This window comes from Bos javanicus, chromosome 3, assembly GCF_032452875.1.
Source record: "Bos javanicus breed banteng chromosome 3, ARS-OSU_banteng_1.0, whole genome shotgun sequence".
Classification (NCBI taxonomy): Eukaryota; Metazoa; Chordata; class Mammalia; order Artiodactyla; family Bovidae; genus Bos; species Bos javanicus.
Genome location: NC_083870.1, coordinates 77,012,743 through 77,040,457, shown reverse-complemented (window position 1 = coordinate 77,040,457; position 27,715 = coordinate 77,012,743). Strand labels below are relative to the sequence as shown.

Genomic DNA, 27,715 nt, shown 5'->3' with positions numbered 1-27,715 from the left:
ATGCAGTGGACACAGCAGGTATTAGTGAGTGAATACATGAATGGAAGAATGAATGGTGCAACTTTTCTGTACCAGTTGATTGTCAAGGGAGTTGTTTTGAGTAAATAGGCCTTCTGCCCACTGTTCTATCACCCATCAGTCAAAATGGCTAACAAGTTTATTCTCAAGCACAACTGAGGTTGGTGTGTAATCATAGGTTAAGTGTTCAGTACATGTTTTCTAAAGTTGTAATACTAAACTTCTATGACAACTTCAAGCTTTTTGCCTTTAAATTTAAATGAGCAGCAGTAATTCTTAAATTCAAAGAAGTGAGAAGCTAATTACGTATCTACTTGAGTGTTACTCAGTACTTACTTCACAATATGACAAAGGCAGTTCTGTGATCTTTTATGTGAGAGAAAAAAAGTGAGGCAACAAAAAATTGTGGCCCATGACCATGGCAGCAGGATCTTTTTGTCTCTAGGATCTAGAACAATGCCTAGAAATGAAGAGATGAACACCATCTCATCCTTCTCAAGGCTAATTCACCATCAGCAAAATGTATCAGTGCATAGCTGAAAAAAAGAAGTGACCTCATTTTTTATAATATCAATTTGTGATGAGAATGCTATTATAATAGATTATGAAGAGAATTCTAATTTATCAAAGGGTTTCTTCTAAAGCTGCCTCTTTGAAAAAGCAGAGATTTTCTAATCAAATGGGTGAGTAGATTGCTTTTTAGAATATCTGTCGAATATAAGGCTTCAACTCATGCCAAGCTATTGAAGCCATGATTCAATATCCCGAATTCCAATCAGATTTGTAAAATAAGATGCCAGATTGAAAACTTCAGTCTTTTTTTTTTAATATAAATTTATTTAAATTGGAGGCTAATTACATTACAATATTGTATTGGTTTTGTCATAACATCAACATGAATCCACCACAGTTGTACATGTGTTCCCCATTCTGAATCCCCCTCCCACCTCCCTCTCCGTACCATCCCTCTGGGTCATTCCAGTGCACCAGCCCCAGGCATCCTGTATCATGCATCGAACCTGGACTGGCAATTCATTTCATATATGATATTATACATGTTTCAATGACATTCTCCCAAATCACCACACCCTGTCCCTCTCCCACAGAGTCCAAAAGACTGTTCTACACATCTGTGTCTCTTTTGTTGTCTCACATACAGGGTTGTTGTTACCATCTTTCTAAATTCCATATATATGTGTTAGTATACTGTATTGGTGTTTTTCTTTCTGGCTTACTTCACTCTGTATAATAGGCTCCAGTTTTATCCACCTCATTAGAAGTGATTCAAATGTATTCTTTTTAATGGCTGAGTAATATTCCATTGTGTATATGTACCACAGCTTTCTTATCCATTCATCTGCTGATGGACATCTAGGTTGCTTCCATGTCCTGGCTATTGTAACAGTGCTGTGATGAACATTGGGGTACACGTGTCTCTTTCAATTCTGATTTCCTTGGTGTGTATGCCCAGTAGTGGGATTGCTGGGTCATAAAGCAGTTCTTTTTCGAGTTTTTAAAGAAATCTCCACACTGTTCTCCATAGTGGCTGTACTAGTTTGCATTCCCACCAACAGTGTAAGAGGGTTCCCTTTTCTCCACACCCTCTCCAGCATTTATTTTTTGTAGACTTTTGGATAGCAGCCATTCTGACTGGCGTGAAATGGTACCTCACTGTGGTTTTGATTTGCATTTCTCTGATAATGAGTGATGTTGAGCATCTTTTCTTCTGTTAGCCATCTGTATGTCTTCTTTGGAGAAATGTCTGTTTAGTTCTTTGGCCCATTTTTTGATTGGGTCATTTATTTTTCTGGAATTGAGCTGCAGGAGTTGCTTGTATATTTTTGAGATTATTTCTTTGTCAGTTGCTTCATTTGCTATTATTTTCTCCCATTCTGAGGGCTGTCTTTTCACCTTGCTTATAGTTTCCTTTGTTGTGCATAAGCTTTTAATTTTAATTAGGTCCCATTTGTTTATTTTTGCTTTTATTTCCAATATTCTAGGAGGTGGGTCATAGAGGATCCTGCTGTGATTTATGTCAGAGAGTGTTTTGCCTATGTTCTCCTCTAGGAGTTTCATAGTTTTTGGTCTTATGTTTAGATCTTTAATCCATTTTGAGTTATTTTTGTGTATGGTGTTAGAAAGTATTCTGGTTTCATTCTTTTACAAGTGGTTGACCAATTTTCCCAGAACCATTTGTTAAAGATTATCTTTTCTCCATTGTATATTCTTGCCTCTTTTGTCAAAGATAAGGTGTCCATAGGTGTGTGGATTTATCTCTGGGCTTTCTATTTTGTTCCATTGATCTATACTTCTGTCTTTGTGCCAGTACCATGGTGTCTTAATGACTGTGGCTTTGTAGTAGAGCCTGAAGTCAGGCAGGTTGACTCCTCCAGTTTCATTTTTCTTTCTCAAGATTGCTTTGTCTATTCGAGATTTTTTGTATTTCCATACAAATTGTGAAATTATTTGTTCTAGTTCTGTGAAAAATACCACTGGTAGCTTGATAGGGATTGCAAAACCTCCGTCATTCTTAACTTGCTTCTCAGAAGATCCTTGTATGTAATCAGCAGAATAGTACAAGGGCACACAGGAGAAGAAAAACAAGCCACACACAAACAGAATGTGGTAAAGTTGGGCATAAGTTACAGGGCTTTAAACCTATTTTATAATTAAAAACTTGGTCAAACATTTGTTAAGATATAAAATATAATTATGAAAAGGTGAAATATCAGAAAAGAATTCACTGAAAATACCCAAATCAGACTTGTTGAATTATTTATTTCCAGACTTTGCTTATCCTGCATACGAAAAAAAAAAAAAAAAAAAAAGCTGAGTGGGAAAAAAAGCAGATTAGTAGATTCTAATAGCTTACCAAGCAAGCTTTGTCAATTAGTTTGCAACTGCTGATAAAAGCACAAAAATGTGTACTAGAGCTGTGAGATAGTCCATGAAACTGTTACAGTGTCTTTTCCTGGTATTAATTGCAAATGCAAAAATTGACATTCAGTAAGATTTACTAGTAATTTCTTTCCAAATAAATCCCTCATAATCTTTTTTTAGCTAAGTTAATCATGTCTGTTCAGATTGCGTGCAACTGATTCAATTTTTCAAAGAATCTTGGTCTCAAAAAAATCACTTTGATCTGTAATATTCATCTTTCTGAATGAATGCTTTCAACTTGAAACTTTTATCTGAATTATCTACTGTTGAGTCAAATTCCTATTTTATTCTTTTGCATGAGGACATATTTTTGAGTGTCCTGGTAGCTCAGCTGGTAAAGAATCCAACTGCAATGCAGGAGACCCTGGTTCGATTTCTGGGTTGGGAAGATCCCCTGGAGAAGGGATAGGCTACCCACTCCAGTATTCTTGGGCTTCCCTGGTGGTTCAGACAGTAAAGAATCCACGTGCAATGTGGGAGACCTATGTTGGATCCCTGGGTTAGGAAGATCCCCTGGAGGAGGGCATGGCAACCCACACCAGTATTCTTGGCTTGGAGAATCCCCATGGCCAGAGGAGCCTGGCAGGCTACAGTCCCTTGGGTTGCAAAAAGTTGGATATCACTGAGTGACTAAGCACAGCAAAATTTATTGTTTTTTTTTTTTGTATTCAGTAGAGATGTTTTACTTAATTAGGAATTTCTTTTAACAACTGGATTTAGAAAGGTTCCAACTGCACTGAAATTAAATTTTAATTTATCTTAGGATTTATCTTAGATAGAAGCATTATGAAACTTTTCTCTGTGTCTTGGACCTTTACTCAACCATGAGAAAAAGCCCATGCTAGATAGCTGGAAAGTGAGAGGCATGAAATGGAGATGACCATCTTAGCCGAAAGTGAAACTGAAGTCACTCAGTCGTGTCCAACTCTTTGTGACCCCATGGACTGTAGCCTACCAGGCTCCTTTGTCCATGGGATTTTCCAGACAATAGTACTGGAGTGGATTGCCATTTCCTTCTCCAGCGGATCTTCCCAACCCAGGGATGGAACCCAGGTCTCCCACATTGTAGACAGACGCTTTACCATCTGAGCCACCAGGGAAGTCCTAATCTTAGCAGAGGCCCATTCTAAATCAGGTAAGATCAGAAACACACACACACACACACACACACACACACACACACACACACAAAAAAACAAAACCTATCTTTCTGAACCCAGTTAAAACTGCTGAATTGCAGAATTGTGAGCTAAATAAATGGTCATTGTTTTAATTTTTAGATCTTGAGGGATGGTTGTTTAATACAAAAATAGCTATTTGATATCTTGCAACTAAAGATGAGGGACAGATGTCAATTGATGAATATTTGCTTATTTGCTACTCTAAGCCAACTACTAGCATTTGGCTAATACCATAAAACATATTATCAAAGAATTTTAAACATGATATAAACTTTAAAGATATCTTGATAGAAGCTCCTTAGTTTACCAATGAAGAAACTGAGACTCAAAGAGATTAAGTGATTTGTAAAAGGTCATATAGGTAACTGAGGTGCTAGATTTTATGGCAACCCACTCCAGTACTCTTGCCTGGAAAATTCCATGGATGGAGGAGCCTGGTGGGTTACAGTCCATGGAATCACAAAGAGTCGGACACGACTGAGCGACTTCACTTTCACTTTTCACTTTCATTCACTGGAGAAGGAAATGGCAACCCACTTCAGTGTTCTTGCCTGGAGAATCCCAGGGATGGGGAAGCCCAAATGGGCTGCCATCTATGGGGTCACACAGAGTCAGACACGACTGATGTGACTTAGCAGCAGCAGCTAGATTTTAAGAATGCTAGGAGAATAATAAAAAAGATAGATGACAAATGCATATCAATTTTGAAAGCAAAGTGCTCATGAACTTCTTTAGAAAGAGAAGAGAATGTGACCATGGAAAGCTTAGGAAAGGAGTTCTGCATGACCGAGATGTTTTCCATCATTACCAGTAGACATGTGTCTCTCAAATCTTGTCACCCAAATAGTCTGAATGTTGGATGAGAATGAACTCACCCTCAAGGGTTTTGTGGGTGTAACCAGAGGCTACTGACTTGGAGGATCAAATTTCCTTGAAGTCTGTAAAATACTTTGTGCCCTATCACATGGTATAGATTGTTTACATAAATAAGGATTTTTTATCTCCAAAATTTCATGACAAACTGACTCTGAAGAAAAATGAAACCTATTTGTCTTAAGTTTTGAGTTATGACCTGAACATAACCTTGAATCCTCCTGGAGAAGCACATTAGATTAAAGCGGTCAAGCAAAAAAAAAAAAAAAAAAAAACCATATTCTATACACTGCTGATAACAGGGTAAAAATTCACAAGGCCTCTGGTTGTCTCATTTGGGGTAATTTATTGTAAATCCTCTCTATTTTACCCCCTCTATACATATTTATTGAGTACCTTATATGTTCCAGATACTGTTCAAAGTCTTGAAGATTTTTTAAAGCAAAGATATACTATTCCAATTGTGACTTAAACCAGAAACAATAGCTTTCTTATAGTGTAACCACAGATACAAGTGGTATCCCGACAGAAAGTGCAGAAGCAGCAGCTCTAACGACCCAGATTCACTTTCAAAGGTAGTCAAAAGCAAGAAAAACTTAAACAAACCGTGAAAACTGGCAGTGGTTGGTAAGATACCTGCTGCGAATAGGGTGCAACCCACATTTCTGGCTTGTTATCTAGATACCCTTGGCTTCCACCCCATCTCCCTGACATCTGGCCACTTGCAGATGCAGGTATGACAACCTGTACGCTCTGGTAGGAGGGAAGCCAAACCTTCAGCACACAGAACCAGACAAACAAGAAAGCAATGGCTGTCTCTTGGAGGGAAAGGATCAATAATCAGTCTCTCAAAATCAAATTCACACAAGTAACCATCCAAATAACTAATTTTACAAATGTTTTTCTCTTGTTAATCTAAATTTGGAAAAGATAAGACTAAAAGACTTTGACCACCCTGGAGACAGAGGTCCGAGAGGCTGACTTTGGGAAGAATTTTTACTTTAGGCCACCTTTGTCAGGGGTCCTGGATTTCAGTTGCAGCATCCAGAGCAAGTGAGTGTCCTAGCTAGCCTATTAATGCCAGAAGTCTAGGAGAGAAAAAAGTCTTTTCTTCTACCCATTTTAAGTTCCTTAGCTGGGGCCCTGATAATCTGGCTAAAGGCAGATTGTTGTTTTTATTGTTCAGTTGCCAAGTCGTGTCTGACTCTTTGTGACATTATGGACTGCAGCATGCCAGGCTTCCCTGTCCTTCCTTCACTATCTCCTGGAGTTTGCTCAGATTCTTGTCCATTGAATTGGTGATGCCACACAACCATCTCATCCTTTGCTGCCCTTTTCTCCTTTTGCCTTCAGTCTTTCCCAGCATCAGGTTCTCTTCTGATGAGTCAGCTCTTTGCATCAGGTGGTTGAAGTATTGGAGCTTCTACTTCAGCATCAGTCTTTTCAATGAATATTCAGGGTTGATTTCCTTTAGGACTGACTGGTTTGATCTCCTTGCAGTTCAAGGAACTCTCAAGAGTCTTCTCCAGCACCACAATTCAAAGGCATCAATTGTTCAGTGCTCAGTCTTTTTTATGGTCCAACTCTCACATCTATACATAATTACTGGAAAAACCATAGCTTTGACTATAAGGACCTTTGTCAGCAAAGTGGTGTCTTTGCTGTTTAAAAAAAAATTATTTATTTTAATTGGAGGCTAATTACTTTACAATATTGTATTGGTTTTGCCATACATTGACATGAATCCGCCACGGGTGTATATGTGTTCCCCATCCTGAACCGCCTCCCACCTTGCATCAAACCTGGACTGGCGATTTGTTTCACATATTATATTTTACATATTTCAATGCCATTCTCCCAAACCATCCCACCCTCGCCCTCTCCCACAGAGTCCAAAAGTCTGTTCTATACATCTGTGTCTCTTTTGCTGTCTCACATACAGGGTTATCATTACCATCTTTCTAAATTCCATATGTATGCATTAGTATACTGTATTGATGTTTTTCTTTCTGGCTTACTTCACTCTGTATAATAGGCTCCAGTTTCATTCACCTCATTAGAACTGATTCAAATGTATTCTTTTTAATGGCTCAGTAATATTCCATTGTGTATATGTACCACAGCTTTCTTATCCATTCGTCTGTTGATGGATATCTAGGTTGCTACCATGTCCTGGCTATTATAAATAGTACTGCAATGAACATTGGGGTACACGTGTCTCTTTCAATTCTGGTTCCCTCGGTGTGTATGCCCAGTAGTGGGATTGCTGGGTCATATGGCAGTTCTATTTTGAGTTTTTTAAGGAATCTCCACACTGTTCTCCATAATGGCTGTACTAGTTTGCATTCCCACCAACAGTGTAAGAGGGTTCCCTTTTCTCCACACCCTCTCCAGCATTTACTTTTTGTAGACTTTTGGATAGCAGCCATTCTGACTGACGTGAAATAGTACCTCATTGTGGTTTTGCATTTCTCTAATAATGAGTGATGTTGAGCATCTTTTCATGTGTTTCTTAGCCATCTGTGTGTCTACTTTGGAGAAATGTCTGTTTAGTTCTTTGGCCCATTTTTTGATTGAGTCATTTACTTTTCTGGAATTAAGCTGCAGGAGTTGCTTGTATATTTTTGAGATTAATTCTTTGTTGCTTTGTTTGCTATTATTTTCTCCCATTCTGAAGGCTGTCTTTTCACCTTGCTTATAGTTTCCTTTGTTGTGCAGAAGCTTTTAATTTTAATTAGGTCCCATTTGTTTATTTTTGCTTTTATTTCCAATATTTATGGGAGGTGGGTCATAGAGGATCCTGCTGTGATTTATGTCAGAGAGTGTTTTGCCTATGTTTTCCTCTAGGAGTTTTATAGTTTCTGGTTTTACATTTAGATCTTTAACCCATTTTGAGTTTATTTTTGTGTATGGTGTTAGAAAGTGTTCTGGTTTCATTCTTTTATAAGTTGTTGACCAGTTTTCCCAGCACCATTTGTTAAAGAGATTATCTTTTCTCCATGGTATATTCTTTCCTCCTTTGTCAAAGATAGGGTTTCCATAGGTATGTGGATTTATCTCTGGGCTTTCTATTTTGTTTCATTGATCTATATTTCTGTCTTTGTGTCAGTACCATGGTGTCTTGATGACTGTGGCTTTGTAGTAGAGCCTGAAGTCAGGCAGGTTGATTCCTCCAGTTTCATTCTTCTTTCTCAAGATTGCTTTGGCTATTCAAGGTTTTTTGTATTTCCATACAAATTGTGAAATTATTTGTTCTAATTCTCTGAAAAATATCATTGGTAGCTTGATAAGGGTTGCATTGAATCTATAGATTTCTTTGGGTAGTATACTCATTTTCACTATATTGATTCTTCCAATCCGTGAACATAGTGTATTTCTCCATCTATTTGTGACCTCTTTGATTTCTTTCATCAGTGTTCTATAGTTTTCTATATATAGGTCTTTTGTTTCTTTAAGTAGATATATTCCTAAGTATTTTATTTTTTTCATTGCAGTGGTGAATGGAATTGCTTCCTTAATTTCTCTTTCTGTTCTCTCATTGTTAATGTATAGGAATGCAAGGGATTTCTGTGTGCTGATTTTATATCCTGCAACTTTACTATATTCATTGATTAGCTCTAGTAATTTTCTGGTGGAGTCTTTAGGGTTTTCTATGTAGAAGATCATGTCATCTGCAAACAGGGAGAGTTTTACTTCTTCTTTTCCAATCTTTTCCTTTTATTTCTTTTTCTGCTCTGATTGCTGTGGCCAAAACTTCCAAAACTATGTTGAATAGTAGTGGTGAGAGTGGGCACCCTTGTCTTGTTCCTGACTTTGGGGAAATGCTTTAAAATTTTCACCACTGAGGATAATGTTTGCTGTGAGTTTGTCATATACAGCTTTTATTATGCTGACATATGTTCCTTCTATTCCTGCTTTCTGGAACGTTTTTTATCATAAATGGATGTTGAATTTTGTCAAAGGCTTTCTCTGTATCTATTGAGATAATCGTGTGGTTTTTATTTTTTAATTTGTTAATGTGGTGTATTACGTTGATTGATTTGCAGATATTGAAGAATCCTTGCATCCCTGGGATAAAGCCCACTTGGTCATGATGTATGATTTTTTAAATATTTTGTTGGATTCTGTTTGTTAGAATTTTGTTGAGGATTTTTGCATTTATGTTCATCAGTGATATTGGCCTCTAGTTTTCTTTTTTTGTGGCATCTTTGTCAGGTTTTGGTATTAGGGTGATGATGGCCTCATAGAATGAGTTTGGAAGTTTACCTTCCTCTGCAATTTTCTGGAAGAGTTTGAATAGGATAGGTGTTAGCTCTTCTCTAGATTTTTGGTAGAATTCAGCTGTGAAGCTGTCTGGTCCTGGGTTTTTGTTTGCTGGAAGATTTCTAATTATAGTTTCAATTTCTGTGCTTGTGATGGGTCTGTTAAGATTTTCTATTTCTTCCTGGTCGAGTTTTGGAAAGTTGTACTTTTCTAAAAATTTGTCCATTTCTTCCAAGTTGTCCATTTTATTGGCATATAGTTGCTGACAGTAGTCTCTTATGATCCTTTGTATTTCTGTGTTGTCTGTTGTGATCTCTCCATTTTAATTTCTAATTTTGTTGATTTGATTTTTCTCCCTTTGTTTCTTGATGAGTCTGGCTAATGGTTTGTCAATTTTATTTATCCTCTCAAATAACCAGCTTTTGGCTTTGTTGGTTTTTGCTATGGTCTCTTTTGTTTCTTTTGCATTTATTTCTGCCCGAATTTTTAAGATTTCTTTCCTTCTACTAACCCTGGGGTTCTTCATTTCTTCCTTTTCTAGTTGCTTTAGGTGTAGAGTTAGGTTATTTATTTGACTTTTTTCTTGTTTCTTGAGGTAAGCCTGTATTGCTATGAACCTTCCTCTTAGCACTGCTTTTACAGTGTCCCATAGGTTTTGGGTTGTGTTTTCATTTTCACTCATTTCTATACATATTTTAATTTCATTTTTGATTTCTTCTGTGATTTGTTCATTATTCAGCAGTGTGTTGTTCAGCCTCCATATGTTGGAATTTTTAATAGTTTTTCTCGTGCAATTGAGATCTAATCTTACTGCATTGTGGTCAGAAAAGGGGCTTGGAATGATTTCTATTTTTTTGAATTTACCAAGGCTAGATTTATGGCCCAGGATGTGATCTATCCTGGAGAAGGTTCCATGTGCGCTTGAGAAAAAGGTGAAATTCATTGTTTTGGGGTGAAATGTCCTATAGATATCAATTAGGTCTAACTGGTCTATTGTATCATTTAAAGTTTGTGTTTCCTTGTTAATTTTGTTTAGTTGATCTATCCATAGGTGTGAGTGGGTTATTAAAGTCTCCCACTATTATTGTGTTGTTGTCAATTTCCCCTTTCATACTTGTTAGCATTTGTCTTACATATTGTGGTGCTCCTATGTTGGGTGCATATATATTTATAATTGTTATATCTTCTTGGATTGATCTTTGATCATTATGTAGTGTCCTTCTTTGTCTCTTTTCACAGCCTTTGTTTTAAAGTCTATTTTATATCATATGAGTATTGCTACTCCTGCTTTCTTTTGGTCTTTATTTGTGTGGAATATCTTTTTCAAGCCCTTCACTTTCAGTCTGTATGTGTCCCTTGTTTTGAGGTGGGTCTCTTGTAGACATCATATATAGGGGTCTTGTTTTTGTATCCATTCAGCCAGTCTCTGTCTTTTGGTTGGGGCATTCAACCCATTTACATTTAAGCTAATTATTGATAAGTATGATCCTGTTGCCATTTACTTTCTTGTTTTGGGTTTGAGTTTATATACCCTATCTGTGTTTCCTGTCTAGAGAAGATCCTTTAGCATTTGTTGGAGAGCTGGTTTGGTGGTGCTGAATTATCTGAGCTTTTGCTTGTCTGTAAAGCTTTTGACTTCTCCTTCATGTTTGAATGAGATCCTTGCTGGGTATGGTAATCTGGGCTGTAGGTTATTTTCTTTCATCACTTGAAGTATGTCTTACCATTCCCTCCTGGCCTGAAGAGTTTCTATTGAAAGATAAGCTGTTATCCTTATGGGAATCCCCTTGTGTGTTATTTGTTGTTTTTCCCTTGCTGCTTTTAATATTTGTTCTTTGTGTTTGATCTTTGTTAATTTGATTAATATGTGTCTTGGGGTGTTCCACCTGGGGTTTATCTTGTTGGGACTCTCTGGGTTTCTTGGACTTGGGTGATTATTTCCTTCCCCATTTTAGGGATGTTTTCAAGTATTATCTCCTCAAGTATTTTCTCATGGTCTTTCTTTTTGTCTTCTTCTTCTGGGACTCCTATGATTCGAATGTTGGGGCATTTAACATTGTCCCAGAGATCTCTGAGGTTGTCCTCATTTCTTTTCTTTTTTTTTTTCCCTGTCTGTTTATTTCTACCATTCTATCTTCTACCTCACTTATCCTATCTTCTGCCTCAGTTATTCTACTGTTGGTTCCCTCCAGAGTGTTTTTGATGTCATTTATTGCATTATTCATTATATTTGACTCTTTTTTATTTTTTCTAGGTCCTTGTTAAACCTTTCTTGCATCTTTTTGATCCTTGTCTCCAGGCTATTTACCTGTAACTCTATTTTGTTTACAAGATTTTGGATCATTTTCACTATCATTATTCGGAATTCTTTATCAGGTAGATTCCCTATCTCTTCCTCTTTTGTTTGGTTTGGTGGGCATTTATCCTGTTCCTTTACCTGCTGGGTATTTCTCTGCCTTTTCATTTTGTTTATATTCCTGTGTTTGGGGTGGCCTTTCTGTATTCTGGCAGTTTGTGGTTCCTCTTTATTGTGGAGGTTCCTTGCTATGGGTGGAGTTGGATGGGTAGCTTGTCAAGGTTTCCTGGTTAGGGAAGCTTGTGTCAGTGTTCTGGTGGGTGGAGCTGGATTTCTTCTCTCTGGAGTGCAATGAAGTGTCCAGTAATGAGTTTTGAGATGTCAATGGGTTTGGTGTGACTTTGGGCAGTCTGTATATTGAAACTCAGGGCTATGTTCCTGTGTTGCTGGAGAATTTGTGTGGTAAGTCTTTCTTTGGAACTTGTTGGCCCTAGGGTGGTGCTTGGTTTCAGTGTAGGTATGGAGGTTTTTGATGAGCTCCTATTGGTTAATGTTCCCTGGAGTCAGGAGTTCTCTGGTGTTCTCAGGTTTTGGACTTAAGCCTCCTGCTTCTGATTTTCAGTCTTATTCTTACAGTAGCCTCAAGACTTCTCCATCCATACAGCACTGATAATAAAACATCTAGGTTAATGGTGAAAAGATTCTCCATAGTAAGGGACACCCAGAGAGGTTCACAAAGTTACATGGAGAAGAGAAGAGGGAGGAGAGAGATAGAGGTGGCCAGGAGGAGAAGAGGGGGAATCAAAAGGGGCGAGAGCAAGCTAGCTAGTAATCACTTCCCTATGTGCTCTCCACAGTCTGGATCCCTCAGAGATGTTCACGGAGTTACACAGAGAAGAGAAGAGGGAGGAAGGAGACAGAGGTGGCCAGGAGGATAAAAGGGGGAATCAAAAGGAGAGAGACTGATCTAGCCAGTAATCAGTTCCCTAAGTGTTCTCCACAGCCTGGAACACACAAAGAGATTCACAGAATTGGGTAGAGAAGAGAAGGGAGAGGGAGGAGATAGAGGTGACCTGGTGGAGAAAAAGGAGATTCCAAAGAGGGAGAGAGCAATCCAGCCAGTAATCTTGCTTTCAAGTAAAAATGGGTACTGAAGATTGGGTTCTTAAAGGTACAAAATTGATAACAAAAACAGAAAAGCAAAGATTGTAGATTCTCAAAAATACAATATTAAAGAAAAGAATAAAATCACAAAAATTATAGAATATATATATATATGAAGTTTGCTTTAAAAATAGGGTCTTTTTTTTGCAAAGTAATGGTAGGTTATAAAAATGAAAATTAAAGGAGTAATAGAGGACTTAAAAATAAAAAAAGTAAAAAATTTTAAAAATGTAATCATAAAAGTATATCTAGGACTTTCTCTGTTGTTGTTGTGGACCGTGTGGGGTCAGTTCATTTTCAGATAGTTCCTTGATCCAGCTTACACTTCTTAAGATCTATAGGCCCCTTCCTATGTAGTCGGTGCTAACTGCAGGGTTTAATCTATTGTACCTGTCACTTCCAAAGCGGTTCATTCCCTCTGTTTATTTTAGCTTCTTCTGTTTGCTGGCCTCTTCAGTGTCTAATTTCCACCCTGACACAAGGGAGTGGTTGTGGTCACTTAATTAGGCTTACTTGTTCAGTCGTGCTGTGGGGAGGGAGTAACACTGCGAACATACATCACTGGCGTGTGTGGGGAGTGCTCGCAGTGTTTTGGCCACACTGGGTTTGTCCCCGCTCATGGCGTGTGTGCTTTCCCAGTCTACACTGTTCAGGCTGTAGGTTGCTCTGCCAGGAACTGTTTGAGGTGGCCCTGGGTTACATGCGCTTCCCAGGTCTAAGCTGCTCAGGTTCAGCTTCTCGGGTACTCCACAAAGGTGCAGACTTGGGCCTGCATTCTGTGACCTTCCCAGGTCCAAGCAGCTCAGGTGACCAGGTGCTTGGCGAGCGCAGTTGCCCCCAGGTGGGGCTGTGACTTATCGCCTCCCCCATCCCTGCTGCTCGGTTTTCTGGGTATACAATCTGTGCGCCTTCTCAGGTGTGCCGTGTGTCTCTTCTGGGGAGTTGATCTCTGGCTGCGACCCTCCAGTGGATGTTAACCATCCAGAATCCCAAGAAGTCTTGGTTAGCAATGAAGCCTGCTTGCAGTTTGGTATAGGACGCCTCTCTGGGGCCGCGATTGCCCCCTTCCGGCCCTGGCTGCCCTTGCCTGCCTGTCTCCGGTGGGGTATGGGCTGATGCTCAGCCGGCTAGCTCTGCTCAGTCCTTTGTTCTGTGAGTGGGCCTGGCGGTGTTTTAGGTTAGGGCTTTTCATGGGATAGCTATCCCACAGTCTGGGTTGCTGTCTCTAGTTAGTTCTCTCAGATTGCCCTTGGGGCCATTCAGGCCCGGTCCTTACCCTAAGCAATGCAGCCCGCGCCTCCCTGTCCAGCCCCCGCTTGCTAGTGGCAGATGCGAGTGTCTGGGCTGCTTCTCTGCTGGGAATTGCCGTTAGGCATGCAATCTGTGGGTTTTAATTATTTATTTTTCCTCCGGGTTATGTTGCCCTCTGAGGTTCCAAGGCTCACAACAGACGCACTGGTAAGAGTGTTTCCTGGTGTTTGGAAACATCTCTCTTTTTTAAGACTCCCTTCTTGGGACAGATCTCCATCCCTACCTCTTTTGTCTCTCTTTTTATCTTTTATATTTTGTCCTACCTCCTTTCGAAGACAATGGGCTGCCTTTCTGGGTGCCTGATGTCCTCTGCCAGCATTCAGAAGTTGTTTTGTGGAATTTGCTCAGCGTTCAAATGTTCTTTCGATGAATTTTTGGGGGAGAAAGTGGTCTCCCCGTCCTATTCCTCCACCATCTTAGGACTGCCCCTCCTGTCTGAAGCAGGATCCCAGGACAACAGACACCGTCTTTGCTTTTTAATACACTGTCTAGGTTTGTCATAGCTTTCCTTCCAAGGAGTAAGTGTCTTTTAATTTCATGGTTGTAGTTGCTGTCTGCAATGATTTTGGAGTCCAAGAAGATAAAATCTGTCACTGCTTCTACTTTTTCCCCTTCTATTTGCCTGAAGTGATGGGACTGGATGCCATGATCTTAGTTTTCTGAATGTTGAGTTTTAAGCCAGCTAGCATTCCATTAACAGTATGATAAGGCAGAGGCAGATTAACAAATGAAAAACAAGAGAAGTTTATCAGCATGTGCATTGTGCATGTACATATGAGAGCACCTAAAGATGAGCCACCCAAAATGTGTTCAGAATTTGGGTTTTTATACCATCTTAGACAAGGTAAAGGGATAAAAGGCTTCTGAGGAGACTAGTTATGCAAAGGTAGCCAGAAAATATATGGTAAGCAAGAGTTGTTTAATAAGGTTTGTTAACCATTTTTTTTTTTTAGTGCCTTCCCCATTGATGAGTTGAGTCCTCTTTCTGGTATAGGAAAAGAAGACATCTTTTCAAAAATTTCCTTTATCAATGTAAGTAAGTAAGTGTTAGTCACTCAGTCATGCCCGACTCCTTGCAACCCCATGGACTGCAGCCCACCAGGCTCCTCTGTCCATAAGATTTTCCAGGCAAGGATACTGGAGTGGGCTGCCATTTCCTTCTCCAGGTGATCTTCCCAACCCAGGGATCGAACCCGGGTCTCCTGCACTGCAGACAGATTCTTTACTGACTGAGCTACAGGGAAGCCCTTATCAATGCAAGTTTCCTTTAAAAAGGATCCTGTGCCCTGGTTTAGAGCTTTTCCTCAGCATTTTGGTTCTAATGGCCTCTAGCCCAAAGAAACATATTTTGGCATGGTTATTCTGTACCATTCAAGATAGAGTAGCAATGAAACCAAAACTCCTGCTCTCAAGGAGTATATTAAATTCCTGCTGTTAAACACCACATACTAACTGAAACAATAGAAACATTGTCTTAAGTTTCTGGAGGTTAGAAGTCTAACTTGGTTTCACAGAATCACTTTTCTTCTGAAGCCTCTAGGAAAGAATGCTTCCTTGACATTTCCAGCTTTTAGAGGCCACCTATATTCATTGACTTGTGGCCTCTTCCTGTATCTTGAAGACAGCAGCACAGCATCTTCTCTGTCCTCTCCTTCCATCATCACATCTCTCTCTGTCTCTGATCTTCCTATCTTCCTTTTATAAGGACTCTTGTGATTATATTGGGGCGACACAGATAATCCAGGATGATTTCTCTATCCCAAGATTATTTCAGTCACATTTGCAAAGTATTTCTTTCTTTTCTTCTTCTTCTTTTTTAAAAATCATATAAGGTGTTATAGTCACAGGTTTTGCCATTAGGACATAAACTTATTTGGGAACCTGTTATTCAACTTCACACAAGGAAATTATATTTCAGTAAAGTCCACCTTTATAGGATGAATTTCTTGAATACATGTCAGATAAATTTTTATGATGTTTGGGAAGGAGAAAGATGGGGAAATAAGAGGACTTGAGCTTATCCCCTCTCTTGAATACACTAAAAATAACATTAATAGCTGAACAACCATTGACAAAAATGACTGGAACCTACCACAAAAGATATTCTATATCTAAAGACAAAGAAGAAATCACAAAGAGACAGTATAAAGGGTACTTTTCATGATATGATCAAATCCCATACTCACCAGTTTGGTTATCCACAGATTGGAAAATAACTATATTGCAGAGTTTCTCCCACAGGAGTGAGAGTTCTGAGCTCCATGTTAGGCTCCCCAGCCTGGAGGTCTAGCACTGGAAGCAGGAGCCCTCAGAGCATTTGGCTTTGAAGGCTAGTAAGGTTTGAGTGCAAGAGCCCCACAGGACTGGGGGAAACAGAGATTCCTTGTGTGCACTTGGAGGGTGCACACAAGGTTTCAGGTACACTGGGACCCATGGCAAAGCAGTGACTCCATAGGAGCCTGGGCCAGATCTAACTGTGGGTGTTGGAGTGTCTCCTGGAGAGGTAGGGGTTAGCTTTAGCTCACTGTTGGGGTGGACACTGGTGGCAGAATCCCCAGGGAATATTCACTGGCATGAGCTCTCCTAGAGGTTGCCATTTTGACACTGAGACCTGGCCTGACTGAATAGCCTGCAGGTTCCAGTGCTGGGATGCCTCAGGTGGAAACACAGCCCCATCCATCAAGACAGGCTCCTTAAAGTCATCATGAGCCCACAGTTGCTGCCTCTAAAAACAACTTGTGACATGGCCCTGCATACCAGAGACAAAATGCAGCTCCATCCACCAGTGGGTGGGCACCAGAAGCAAGAGGAAGTATGATTTTACAGCCTGTGGAACAGATAGCACAAAAATAGGAAGCTATTAAAAATGAGATGCCAGAGAAATATGTTCCAGATATAGGAACAAGATAAAACCCCAGAAAAACTAAGTGAAGTGGAGATAGGCAGTCTGCCTGAAAAAGAATTCAGAGTAATGACAGTAAAGATGATCCAAGATCTTGGAAACAGAATGGAGGCAGACTGACAAGATTATGGGAAATGTTTATCAAAGAGCTAGAAGATTGGAAAAAAAAAAAAAAAGAGAGAGATGAACAATACAATAAATGAAATGAAAAGTACACTAGAAGGAAGCAATAACAGAATAAATGGGGCAGAAGAATGAATAAGTGAGCTGAAAGACAGATTGGTAGAAATCACTGCAGTGGAACAAAATAAAGGGAAAAAATGGTTATGAAGTTTTTATGATATTCTCAGCAGTATCTCTAGTAACTTCCTGACTCAAATCCATAGCTCAGCAATCTTGACTTGCTCCTATTACCCCAACCTCAAGAACACGTTTGCTATTTTTCATCCCCAATGATTTGCCTCTGTCTACACTACCCTATGGAGAAGGGAATGGCAACCCACTCCAGTGTTCTTGCCTGGAGAATCCCAGGGATGGGGGAGCCTGGTGGTCTTCCATCTATGGGGTCCCACAGAGTTGGACACGATTGAAGTGACTTAGCAGCAGCAGCAGCAACAGTACTCTAACTCTGTCCCTACATCTGTGAACCCTCTGCCTGGAAAAACACCCATCCAAGGTATCACCTCATCTGAGAAATGGTGCCCCTTCCATTTCCTCCAAAAAGATCCTTTGTCTCTACTATGGGCTCCAAAATCACTGCAGACAGTGACTGTAGCCATGAAATTAAAAGGCACTGGCTCCTTGGAAAAAAAGCTATGACAAACTGAGACAGTGTACTAAAAAGCAGAGACATCATTTTTCTGACAAAGGTCCATGTAGTCAAAGCTGTGATTTTTCCAGTAGTCATGTGTGGATGTGAGAGTTGGACCATAAAGAAGGCTACTAATGATGATAAAGTGTTAGTCACTCAGTCGTGACTCTTTATGACCCCATGGACTGTAACTCGCCAGGTGTCTTTGTCCACGGAATTCTCCAGGCAAGAATACTGGAGTGGGTAGCCATTCCCTTCTCCAGGGGATCCTCCTGACCCAGGGATTGAACCGGGGCCTCCTGCATTGCAGGCAAATACTTTATTGCCTGAGCTACCATGGAAGCCCAAAGAAGACTGAGAGCTGAAGAACTGATGATGCTTTTGAATTGTGGTGCTGGAGAAGACTCTTGAGAGGCCCTTGGACTCTAAGGAGATCAAATCAGTCAATCCTAAAGGTAATTAACTGTGAATATTCATTGGAAGGACTAATGCTAAAGCTGAAGCTCCAAAACTTTGGCTACCTGATGTGAAGAAACGATTCATTGGAAAAGACCCTGATGCTGGGAAAGATAGAGGGTAAAAGGAGAAGAGGGCATGCTATGAGAATGGTTATATAGCATCACTGACTCAATGGACATGAATTTGAGCAAACTCCAGGAGATAGTGGAGGAATGAGGAACCTGGTGTGCTACAGTCCATGGGGTCGCAGAGTCGGATATGACTTATCGACTGAATGATGACAACAATGGATTTGATCACACACTGTATTAGAACTGTCTACATGATAGTAGTCTTGCTCCATTAGTTGAAGGCTCCTTGAGAGTAGGGAGTGTATCATTCATTTTTTCTAGCCTCATCACTCACTCATAGTAGTTGGCACACAGTGAGAGCTTAAGTAATGTCAAATAAATAAGTATCACTGAAATTGATTAAGTATAGTAATTATGAGAGGATGGAGGGAGGGAAAAAAACTCAAGAAGTTTTATCTTGAGTTGTTAAATAAGTTTAGTAAAGAGCAGCTTTCTCTGCTGAGCCTTAGAAACAGAATAGCAGACAGAAAAGATGAGATGAGATATACATGACTCACAGGCAGTGAAGATAACAAGAGCCAGAGGCACAGAAGCTTCAGGGCTGCTCCTCTCAGTTGGGGTGCTTTTGATGTGTGCCTGCTTTGATCCCTGCTGTGTAGCTATGGCTCAAGATACTCTGGAATGAAGAAAAACTACTTACTGTCTTCTGTTTCCAAGATCCAGAGTGTGTTAGAAAAGAAGCACATGGGGAGGGGGCAGGTTTATCTGGTGGCAAAATAAAATCATTTCCCAAAGGTAAATAGTCTCTCCCAATGGTTGAGAGCTGAAGCTAAAGAAAAGAGGATGCACAGAGGGGACACTGCTGTGTGCAGAAGAGAAAAGCTGAATGCAACATAAAAGCAGAGACAAAGAAAAAAAAAAAAAGCAGAGACAAGATAAAATAGAAAAATGTAAAAGGGCAGCTGTGCACAGGTGAGGTCAGCTAAGCTGTATAATTAGTGAAGGACGCAGTAGGACACTGGGCCATACATGGAAGGATTTTGCCAGCCTCTTGGACAACACATGGGAATATAGTTAGTGACATTCCAGGACCTTATACCAAGGAAAAGGACAACACAGATAACAGATCATGACCGGGGTAGAGGGAGAAATACACTGCTACTTCTCTGTGTATGGGGGGCCAAGTAGAACTCCCATTTGTGTACCTTATTTTTAAAAGCACGACTTCTATTATAAATTATGCCCAAGTAAAATCATCCTAAGTAAAAGCTGGCTTAAAACTCAACATTCAAAAAACTAAGATCATGACATCTGGTCCATCACTTCAGGCAAATAGAATGGGACTAAGTAGAAGCAGTGACAGATTTTATTTCCTTAGATTCCAAAATCACTGCAGATGGTAACTGCAGCCATGGAATTAAAAGACGCTTGCTCCTTGAAAGGAAAGCTATGACAAACCTAGACAGTGTACTAAAAAGCAGAGACATTTCTTTGACAACAAAGTTCTTCATATTCAAAGCTATGGTTATTCCAGTAGTCATGGATAGATGTGGGAGTTGGACCATAAAGAAGGCTGAGCACTGAAGAACAGGTGCTTTGGAGCTGTGGTGTTGGAGAAGACTCTTGAGAGTCCCTTGGAATGCAAGGAAATCAAACCAGTCAATATAAAAAGAAATCAACCCTGAATATTCACTGGAAGGACTGCTGCTGAAGCTGAAGCTCCCATACTTTGGCCACCTGATGTGAAGAGCCAATTCATTGGAAAAGACCCTGATGCTGGGCAAGATTAAAGGCAGAAGAAGGGGACGACAGAGGACTAGATGGTTGGATGGCATCCCCAACTCAATGGACAAGAGTTTGAGCAAGCTCTGGGAGATGGTGAAGGTCAGAGAAGCCTGGAGTGCTGCAGTCCATGGGGTCACAAAGAATCGGACACAACTGAACAACCATAACAACAACAGATCATCCTTATTAAATTTGAGATATGGATTCAGTTATTCTCAAAACTACTTTTTTGAAATAGAGCTTTCATTCAGAAATTTTCTAAATTTGTATAATAGTCAGATCCTCTTTAATATCTCAGACTAACCTAGTGTAAATGTTCAAAAATTTCATCTCCCCAGGTTGGTAAAGAGAGAAAGGAGATACTATGAACTCTCAAAGAAAAGGAGAAAAAGGGTCCAGGTGGAAAAAGCTTTGGAGAGTTATTGTTAGAAGAAAAATCAAGTACTATGATGCCATGCGTATTAAACGAGTTTAGGGGTAAAAATCTGGGGCTGTACCTAAGCAAATTTCTGATGGACTTGATTCAAAAAGGAATCACTTGCAGAATATGCAGTATTTTAGGGTTAATCGCTCCATCCCCACATCTGGGTATTAGATGAAATATATGTGGAGGTCAGTCATTATACTTCTTCTGCTATTGTTGCTGTTTAGTCACTAAGTCGTGTCTGACTCTTTGCGACCCCATGGATTGTAGCCCACTAGGTTCCTCTTTCCATGGGATTTCCCAGACAAGGATACTCGAATGTGTTGCCATTTCCTTCTCCAGGGGATTTTCCCGACTCAGGGATTGAACCCGCTTTTCCTGCTTGGCAGATGGAATCTTTACCACTGAGCCACGTGGGAAGCAATAGATCTACAAAGGCCTAAATCATGTGATTTAAAATACCCCAAAGCAGAGACTTTATTTTATTCACCAATAGAAGAATTTCTGCACATTGTGGATACTCAACAAACAGTTGATGAAACAAGGATAAGTGTAGAGAAGCTGAAGCACTGAATCTATTAAATTTGTGCTTGTGAATGGGGATAATAACAGGGAAGAAAATCATGATTTTTCAAACACCTGTTGAGCCTCTGAGGCTTGGGCTTCTGTGATTTAGTCCCAGGAGAGAATTAATATTAATAGTTACATTATTGAATACCAGATATTGAGCTAGACAATTTAGATACATTGTTGTTAATCCTCAGAATAACTTTCCAAGTTTCATATTATCTGTTTTATAGATGTGTATATAGGCTGTGAAAAAGTTAAACGTTTCCAAAGTTACATAGCCATTAAATGGCAAAGCAGTAACTCAAATCCATATGACTGCTAAATCAATGTATTTTACTTTTATCACATTTAATATTGTATATATTTTGAAAAATTTTATTCCTTGTAGTAAAATTAGTGTATGTTCATTAGAATAAATTCAGAAAAGAGAGAAAGGTGCAGGGGGACAAAGCCAGCTATGATATATCCACTCTTTTGTAAACATATGGCAATATAATGTTTCTATAAAGTCACGCAAACACTGAAATAGCAATCCTGAAACTTTGCGCCTAGGGGAATTATAGAGTTAGGTTCCTTCGAGCCTTTGGCCCTAACATTTTCATGAACTGACTAAGCTATAACCTCGTTTTATGTATATTTCTGTTTAAAAATGCATTATTTAATTGTTTTGTTGATTCATTTACATTTAACTGATAGCCAACAGTATTATAACTTGTGTCTGAATGGAGTTTACCTAACACATTCATTTGCTCTTCAGGTATATCACCACCTTGTTATTCTTAGGAACAAAAGGCAGCACTTCAGCACTATACTTGGGGTTCATTTTAAACAGTGAAGTCACCTATCAAAAGCTCCAAAATAAAAACATGGCACTGCATAACTGTAAGAAGGACACTTATTTACAGCATGAAAGCTGAAACAAGAAGGTAGAGCCTTATCTTGCTCAACCTCTGCTGGAAACATGCATGTCAGGTGATTCAAACATGGTGTTATTCGGGCATGTCCATGAATGACCATGGAAATCATAGTCTACTATGTAATCACAGAGCTAGAAACTGAATTATCATGTCAGATTCTGCTTTCTAAGAGGACAGATCTTAGGCAGTTTATTCCATTCTTATCAATTTTGAAGAAAGCTGTCTACAGATTCCCTTGAAAGTATACATTATGATTTTAGAGAAAATTTACTCTAAATCTGAATTGCTCAGGTAAGACTTCTCTTCTTTTTGTCTTATTTAGAAGCAAAGATTTAGAGGTGGGGGTGAAGAGAGGGAACTGTCATTCATTTTAATATAAGGATAATCTCAGATATTTTCCTTTTCCAAATATTTATATTTATTAGCATTCTATTTTGGAAAAAGTAATGTTGGACATGATAGAAATTAAAACAGTTTCAGGGGTACACACATTAAAAAAATAAGACTCCTTCATACTCCCCAAATTCAGCAATCACTGTTTATCATTTCTTATAAATATATTGTAGAAATACTCTATGCAGCTACCAACATATATATCTACATTTAAATTTTATAAAAGACATAAAAATGAAAAGATATACAGGATAGGCTAAGTATCCCTAATTTTACTTTATCCAAAAAGGTAATGATATATTTTATAACTCTTAAATGCACTAGGTACAAAGACAGTAAATGGTCTTGAGATTTTTGTTCTAATTTTAAGGGAAGGGGAACTATTATCAATTGATAGCATATTGTATGCACACTTGTGCTAGGCACTTTATACATTTTATGTATTTTGAGGTCTCAAAGATGTCATGAAGGAAGTATTATTCCCATTTTATAAATTAAAAATACTGCATTTCAGAGAAGTTAAGTACTTTCTTTAATGTCACACAGCTGATAATATATACACAATTAGAACCCACTTCCAGAGCATTATTCCAATATCTATGCTAATTTCATATATATAGTCTAGCTCTTACACATTTCTTAACATTTGAATTATTAATATGGATATGGCAGTTGATATTAGCTCAGTGGTTTAAAAATCTCTAATGAGGATCTGTACCTATAAGTTCATCCTTCTTCAGTCTGTGATTAATGCCACTTTGTACTTGACATTATAAAACCATAAATATTCAGTAGAGTCAAATCTCTTAGAGAACACCAGACACTAAGAAGAATGGCATCACAGACCTGCAGATGGCACTACTGCCCACAAGTCATCCAAATCTAACTTACTAATAGGTTTCTTAAAAATACATTCACTTTACAAATTATGTAACACTGATTCCAAAAGTTACATTTCCACCATCTGTGATTTTTAAACTATGTAATTCTTCTAATTTATGATTTGATTTTTAAACTATGTAATTCTTCCAATTTATGATTTGATTTTGAAATTTAATTTTCTGTTTACTGACCAATAAGTGCTTAATAGCAACACTTAATAGCACTACAGCCTAGGTGAAATATAAATCTGAGTGGAGGGGACACACAATGTTAAGATGGGGAAAAGAAAGACTTTGGACTCTTCACTTGAGCATGAAGTAATGCCTGGCAAGTTAGATCACTGAATTGTAAGAAGCAGGTAGAAACTGCTAAAATCTAAAGATGATTGCAGTCTTTAGAATTTCCAAGATATAAATCAGAAAGCTGACAAAAAAACCCCATAAATACAAAAGTCTGAGACATTGTACATAATGAATAAGAATGCAGGTTCTTTCACTGTATTTTTAGCTTCATCACGAACTTTTAAGAAAAATTACTGCTAATCTCAGTCAATCATATAAGCCTTAGAAGACAAAAAGAGAGCTACTTTATTCTGAGTTGTTGAGAGATAGGATACTTCAAGATTTCATTGGGTTTTATCTGATTGTTAAGATTACAGGCAATTTAAACTTTTTCAATTCCAAACCATCTATTAATATGATAGACATTACTTTTTAATAACAATGAAGCAAATAATATCCCAAACCATCAATTCTCATAACCTCTCTCATATTAATCCAATCCCTTTTCTAGTTTGTTTGTTTTAATGCTAGGGATCCCTTGCAGTGGATATGAGGTGTTCTACATAGAACCCCTTCTGTGCTGAGTCATTCACTTCTCACCAGTCAGGGATATTGGCTGCAGTCCTCTTTAGGAACCATGCTTGACTGAAGGGAACTTCACCCAGGGTTGCACTTCCCAAATCAACCCATATTGAGTGACTGGTTTACAGAAGGTACCTTCCCTGGTGGCTCAGATGGTTAAGAATCTTCCTGCAATGTAGGTGACCCAGGTTCAATCCCTGGGTCAGGAAGATCCCCTGGAGAAGGAAATGGTAGCCCAATCTAGTATTCTTGCTTGGAGAATCCCATGGACAGAAGAGCCTGGTGGGCTACAGTCCATGGGGTCACAGAGTCAGACATGACTGAGTGACTAATACTTTCACTTAGATGAAAGTACAAAGGCTCAGTTGCTTTTTTCAATTTGGGACAATTCTAAAGGTCCATCCCAGCTCCAAAGCCTGTTCATTGGATCAGTTGAGGCCTTTGTTACAATTCTGTTGCAGTTCAACCTTTTCTTTTGCCCCATCCTTCCCACTCCCCATCACTTTTGCAAGTATTGCTAAGTGTTGTTCAGTTGTTAAGTCATGTCTGATGTTTTGCAACCCCATGGACTACAGCATGCCAAGTTTCCCTGTCCTTCACTGTCTTCCAGAGTTTGTTCAGATTCATGTCTATTGAGTTGGGGATGACATCTAACCACCTCATCCTCTGCTGCTCCCTTCTCTTTTTGCCTTCAATCTTTCCCAGTATCAGGGTCTTTTCCAATGAGTCAGCTAAATATACTACTCAGTAATCTTGGACACACAAATATTTGTCTCAGTACTTTAATATGGGTAACATGACCTAAGGCAGAACTAAGACTAGTCCTACAAAGCTGATTAAACTAGGATTTTGGATCTGGATCAATCAATGGCTAGCTTATAATGAAGAGACTATTACTTGTGGTTGGTAGCATACTGACAGCCCTTGCCAAAATTTTTACTGGTGGTGAATTTACACCAATTCCCAACCAAGAAAACAAACCTAAAACAGTATCACTTAACTGTCTTCTCATTTACAGTTTTTAAAAATAAGTCTATAATTCTTATTTTTGTTCCTTTGTATAAATTGTTTTTCTCTGAATGTTTTTCCTATTTATCATTAGTTTTCAGCAACTTGATTACATGTGCCTTGGTGCAGATTTGTGTGTTTTTTTTTGCTGTGTTACTTGAACTTCTATGGGTTTATGGTCTTTGTCACATTTAGGAAAACTTCATTATTTTTGGCCAGTAACTTTTACGCCCTCCCTTTTTCTTCTTTCATTTCTAGGCTCTAATTTACACAATTTTCAGTTTCATATTTTCACATAGCTCACTGAAACTCTGTTCTTTTCGTTTCTTTCAGTTTTGCTTCCTTTGTACTTTATTTTGAAAGTGAAAGTGAAAGTCACTCAGTCGTGTCTGACTCTTTGCGACCCCATGGACTATACAGTCCATGGAATTCTCCAGGTCAGAATACTGGAGTCTCCAGGGGATCTTCCCAACCCAGGGATCGAACCCAGGTCTCCTGCATTGCAGGTGGATTCTTAACCAACTGAGCCACAAGGGAAGCCTAAGAATACTGCCATTTCCTTCTCCAATAACTGTCAAAGTGCCTGTTAATTTCATTATCTCTGTTATATCTAGGTACATTTCACTTTTACCTCTGGCTATGGATTATATATTTTTCTGTTTCTTTGCATGTCTGATAATTTTTGACTGGATGTTGGACATTGTAATTTTTACGTTGTTAAATAAGGATTTTGTTGTATTTCTTTCAAGTATTCTTCTGGCACACAGGAAGTTACTTAAAGAGCAATGTGAACATTGTGAGGCTTGTTTTTTTTTTTTTTTCAAGGGGTTTTTTAATGGATAATTTTATTTTATTTTATTTTTCGTGTCACTAAGCCTTGTGACCTTTTTTTTTAAATTTTATTTTATTTTTAAACTTTACAATATTGTATTAGTTTTGCCAAATTTCGAAATGAATCCGCCACAGGTATACCTGTGTTCCCCATCTTGAACCCTCCTCCCTCCTCCCTCCCCATACCCTCCCTCTGGGTCATCCAGTGCACCAGCCCCAAGCATCCAGTATTGTGCATTGAACCTGCATTGGCGACTCATTTCATACATGATATTATACATGTTTCAATGCCATTCTCCCAAATCTCCCCACCCTCTCCCTCTCCCACAGAGCCCATAAGACTGATCTATACATTGGTGTCTCTTTTGCTGTCAATAACAATAACACAGGGTTATTGTTACCATCTTTCTAAATTCCATATATATGCATTAGTATACTGTATTGGTGTTTTTCTTTCTGGCTTACTTCACTCTGTATAATAGGTTCCAGTTTCATCCACCTCATTAGAACTGATTCAAATGTTTTCTTTTTAATGGCTGAGTAATACTCCATTGTGTGTATGTACCACAGCTTTCTTATCCATTCATCTGCTGATGGGCATCTAGGTTGCTTCCATGTCCTGGCTATTATAAACAGTGCTGCGATGAACATTGGGGTACACGTGTCTCTTTCCCTTCTGGTTTCCTCAGTGTGTATGCCCAGCTTTGGGATTGCTGGATCATAAGGCAGTTCTATTTCCAGTTTTTTAAGGAATCTCCACACTGTTCTCCATAGTGGCTGTACTAGTTTGCATTCCCACCAACAGTGTAAGAGAGTTCTCTTTTTTCCACACCCTCTCCAGCATTTATTGCTTGTAGACTTATGGATCGCAGCCATTCTGACTGGTGTGAAATGGTACCTCATAGTGGTTTTGATTTGCATTTCTCTGATAATGAGTGATGTTGAGCATCTTTTCATGTGTTTGTTAGCCATCTGTATGTCTTCTTTGGAGAAATGTCTATTTAGTTCTTTGGCCCATTTTTTGATTGGGTCATTTATTTTTCTGGAGTTGAACTGTAGGAGTTGCTTGTATATTTTTGAGATTAGTTGTTTGTCCGTTGCTTCATTTGCTATTATTTTCTCCCATTCTGAAGGCTGCCTTTTCACCTTGCTAATAGTTTCCTTTGATGTGCAGAAGCTTTTAAGTTTAATTAGGTCCCATTTGTTTATTTTTGCTTTTATTTCCAATATTCTGGGAGGTGGGTCATAGAAGATCCTACTGTGATGTATGTCGGAGAGTGTTTTGCCTATATTCTCCTCTAGGAGTTTTATAGGTTCTGGTCTTATGTTGAGATCTTTAATCCATTTTGAGTTTATTTTTGTGTATGGTGTTAGAAAGTGTTCTAGTTTCATTCTTTTATTCATAGCAGTTTTTATTCTAGCACTAATTTGGCCCACTATTGAAGTACAACTCTTCTGAAGATGCTATCCAATGCCCCAAGTATTAGAGGTTCTCTATACTTTGACAGATGGGAATATGTATTCCCAGATCTATGAGGTACTGAGATTGTTTGGTTTACTGCTTTTCAGTCCATTCTTTCCTTGCATCCTGCACCCCTCTTTTTAAGTACTCAACTGATCTACTTCACCCTGCCTAATGCCAATTAGTACTTAACAAAAACTTTAAACCACTGCAGATCTCTGAAGAGTTTTTTTTTTTGTTTTTTAACTTTTTGTCTTCTGTATTTTTAAATAGCTTCCTCAGTCATCCTCT

At 38.8% G+C, this 27,715-nt stretch overlaps 1 long non-coding RNA gene across 1 annotated transcript in view; it reads left to right on the top strand.

Annotated features, from left to right (window-relative positions):
* The first annotated feature begins 433 nt into the window (after positions 1–433).
* LOC133244435 (uncharacterized) overlaps positions 434–27,715 on the top strand; it is a 34,016-nt gene continuing 6,734 nt past the window's right edge. The window contains exons 1-2 of the long non-coding RNA XR_009735404.1: positions 434–701; positions 15,000–15,078. This is a non-coding gene — a long non-coding RNA (uncharacterized LOC133244435). The remainder of the gene's footprint in view (positions 702–14,999; positions 15,079–27,715) is intronic.